The sequence below is a fragment of the Solanum pennellii genome, chromosome 9 (genome assembly GCF_001406875.1).
Source record: "Solanum pennellii chromosome 9, SPENNV200".
In the NCBI taxonomy this organism is placed as follows: Eukaryota; Viridiplantae; Streptophyta; class Magnoliopsida; order Solanales; family Solanaceae; genus Solanum; species Solanum pennellii.
In genome coordinates, this window is record NC_028645.1 from 76,574,029 (window position 1) to 76,577,964 (window position 3,936).

At 32.4% G+C, this 3,936-nt stretch overlaps 1 long non-coding RNA gene across 2 annotated transcripts; it reads right to left on the reverse strand.

Moving 5' to 3' along the window:
- Positions 1–5: 5 nt before the first annotated feature.
- Positions 6–2,685, reverse strand: LOC107030845. Of its 2 annotated transcripts, none has more exons than XR_001458155.2 (4): positions 2,595–2,685; positions 2,352–2,460; positions 1,345–1,418; positions 6–40 (listed from the first exon to the last, which is right to left on the reverse strand). It is a non-coding gene; the product is annotated as an uncharacterized LOC107030845 (long non-coding RNA). The 2 variants fall into 2 exon arrangements; XR_003574543.1 differs by lacking the exon at positions 6–40 and adding an exon at positions 214–1,034.
- Between the last annotated feature and the right edge of the window lie 1,251 nt (positions 2,686–3,936).

The window sequence follows — 3,936 nt, forward strand, 5'->3', positions numbered from 1 at the left end:
CCCCCCTAGCCCTTTCCCCCTTCCCCCGGCTGCCAAAGTCCTGCAAATACATAGGAAAGTATCAAATATTAGTTAAACTCAAATATAAGGCTCGTATCCAAACCAAAGAAAAAGAAAAAAATATGTGTTATATATAATAACATAACAATAAATCTACAGTGAACCTTATATTAAAGCTTCCACTTTGCACCCTAGAGTGAAAAAGATTGCAGCTTTTGCATCCGAACAGTAAAAATTGAGGCATATTTAAAATGGGGTTTGGATAGTTTCTCAGGCAACAAAGACTTTGCCGTTGATGAAAGAACTTCATAAAACCATAAGGTTGAAGGTTTTTGCTGCTTCCCGAGCTACTTTTGTTTGTTACTCAGAAAGGCATAATGGTTGTTTGAGGTTCAAGGAATCATATTAGCCATTTTATTTGCAATATGACTACTTGGGCCTGCACCTATGATGCTCCTCCTACAATCCTAGGTGATCTGAGAAACATATTACAGTTAACAAGTTCTTGATAAAAATGATGTATGTTTTTATGCCCCCCTCAGCTACCTAAGTACCTTAGAAGTGCCTAACAGGATCCTAGTATCCATCCACAACATAAATTCTCTCTATGGTTGGCTCTACTAAAGAAGGCTTGCTACAGTTGACAGATTACAGAAGTTCGGCATAAATGTTCTTCCTACATGTGTATTCTGTCAATCTGCTGATAAAACAAGAGACCACTTATTCTTCGAACGCATTGTTACACAAAGCCTATGGCGTAAGATGCTACTATGGGTGAACATACAGAGAACAAATGGTACTTGGCAGGATGAAGTAGAGTGGGTTGTTATATCAGCTGCTTGTTTGGTTTGGTGATAGCTGTTATATGGAGAGAGCGCAACTTGATCAGATTCCAAAACAATAGTTATAAGATGGAAAGAATATGTAGAGAAATAACTTTATGCATACATACACGAGGAGAGATTAGAAGACACGGCAACCCATGCTGATAGATATGACACAAAATCGTTGGTGTGACAGACAACAACAAGAACCTGATAACCAAGTTTGAAAAGGGAACTATGAACAGTAGAGTCAATATATTACTATTTTGATAGGATATGTAAAAGGAGTCCAAATAATTTTCAATTTTCTTCTGGTTATTTTATACATAGAGAAACAGTTGGACAGCACTGTTTCGTTTTGGAATGAGCTAATTTGGTCTAAATAAAATTGTTTAATTTACCCCAAAAAAAACAATAAAAAGAGAACTCTAGCTAAAAATGAAAGATCTTTAAAAGCTTATCCTTGTGAAATGGAAGTAAAAAAAAATCCAAATGTTACAAGCTTTAGCAACAAAATTACCTTCTCGCAGCGGTGCTGAGTCATGCATGTTTCCCAGCTTCAACGGCCTCTTCCACACCCTTTGTAGTCAGCATCTACACAACCAGTGGACAAGCATTTTTAATTCCACATAGACTCAGATGGGAATCAGATGTGGAGCTGCAGAGTAGCTTAAAACAATCATATAATTTATCCCATGAAAAAGCATTTCCGTTAAGGGGAACAGTTACTTCTTAATGTGATAATGAAAGAAATGATCACAGATTTTTCTTGTCCTATGCTTGTGCTTATGATTATCTTAAAAATTACAGTTCAAGAGATGGACTATGATACTTGTATTCTTATGGGAGTCACTGGTTGTGGAACTTGATGGTGCTGAAGTACCATCTCTTGAAAATAACAGTTCAAGAGTGAACAATTACAGAAGTACTTCTCTTTCTAGAAAAAAAATTTCCTTTTCTCAAGAATCCACACATCTACCTTGAAACCTTAGACACTTATCTAAAGGAAACATGCCCATAATCAAGACACAGTCCAGACTTTCCAACCGATTGGTGAAGTGTCACAGAAATCATAAATGTCAATGAAAAGTTCATGCAGACCAAAAGCTGTGCATTTTAACTATTTAAGATGGAACAAGATTAGTACAACACAGTTAGCCAGAGAAACAGAATAACTAAGCATTACCAATAAATTTAATTAGCAATCTAGATAGACCTAATTCTACATTAAGATGAAAATGAATGTTCTATAAATTTCGATGACAAAAGGAAAGCATAAATCAAAAACCCCATCAATTGAATAACTAAGCATTACCAATAAATTTAATTAGCAATCTAGATAGACCTAATTCAAGATTAAGAACTACAAAACCTAATGAAAAATGAGAAATAGATCAAATATTTGCACCGTTAACTACCAATTGGAACAATAACTATGAAATTCATAATGAAAACGAAAGCAGACACTAAAGGCAACATCAAGAAATTCATAAATTCGATAAGAATTCAATTATACATGAACAAAACCTTGCATCAATTCTCCGCCTCTTCATGAACAACATCAAGAAAAACATCAATCAACTCAGCGCCTTCAGTATAATGACCTTTCCCCCAATTATTCCCAGCACCAGACTGCCTAAACAAAAAGTTATCAAAACAGAAGATCTGTAAATACGGACCAGATCCATAAGAACAGCCCTAGGAACATAGCATTCACCAGAAGCTTCGTTGAAATAAAATTGATACGTTTAAGCTGAAGATCGAACTCACCGGTAGGAACAGGATCAACACTGTGTCGTCCATCACAGATAGCTTCCCAGAAAACACCGAGTTTTCTCTCACGCTCCTATAACGGCTATATGGGTAGTTGTATTTTATATCATATATAAAAGTCTGAAGCTCCATAATAAAAAAGTAAATTACTATTTTACCCTTTCATTAAATTACAATTTAATTTATTATTTAATTAAATATAAATATTATAATTACACAATGGTGTGTGTGTATATATATATATGTTGTACAAAAAAATTATATTCCCTTTATAGCCTCTATATGTTTCTCATTGGACTTTGTAAAATTAGTACTCAATATTATCCCATGATTGAATTGAGTAAAGGTCTGGCGATATTAATTTATAAAGTTTTATGAGGTCGTTCTTATTTTAACAAATTAAAAAAACTCTTTCAATATACATTACTTTCAATTTCGCTTATGTTTAATGAGACTATCAATTATAAAACACTTCCTTTCCTTTGATAGTACGTACGGTTTACTATTCTATCTAAATGTAACAAGGTCTTATACTCCACTTTCGTTGACAAGTAGCTCCACTTCTAACAAGACTTTGAAGAATGGTGGATACTAAGGAAACTAGAGAGCAAGACAAAAGTTTCAAGTTTGAGCACTTGTAAAGTCAAAAGCTGCATCAATTTCTAGATGGAAAAAAAAAAACAAAAACTAGGCTACTAACGAGGAGTATATACTATATGTATTTAATTGAGTGGGATTCAATTAATTTTTATAATATTCTGAATAGCTTCGAATTTGAAAGAACTCTTAATAGAAATTATAGGTTTTCCCTCGAGATATCGACACTTTTGTTGACAGTGCAATAATTGAAACAAAATAGTGGAAGGGTCATGATATGATAGTTACAAGTTCGGTTCATCTTAAAAAATTGTTTCTCTAACGATGTGAATTGCTTTACATCATATATCTATTTGAGTAGGCTTTATGTATAACTTTTTTCTTAGTGAATTTCTACTACCACCTTCATTTTGTCCCTTTATGATAAAGATTGTGTATTAAATAAAGTTTAAGATTTTTAAAAAATTCAAAGGAAACTTACATAAATATATTATAATAAAAAATATTATTATTTATAGTAATAATATTTTTTCCACTTAATCACTTTTAAAACATTAATACAACGTTAATATATATTACAAGGAACACTTTATTATTCACATGTAATACAAGTTATATTGATGGATAATACATTTCGTTATACCTTTTAATACACTTATACTACAAGGTGTCAACTTCTTACTAAACAAATATAATATATTTTTAAAAACAATTATAATACATACATATTTCATACTTAATT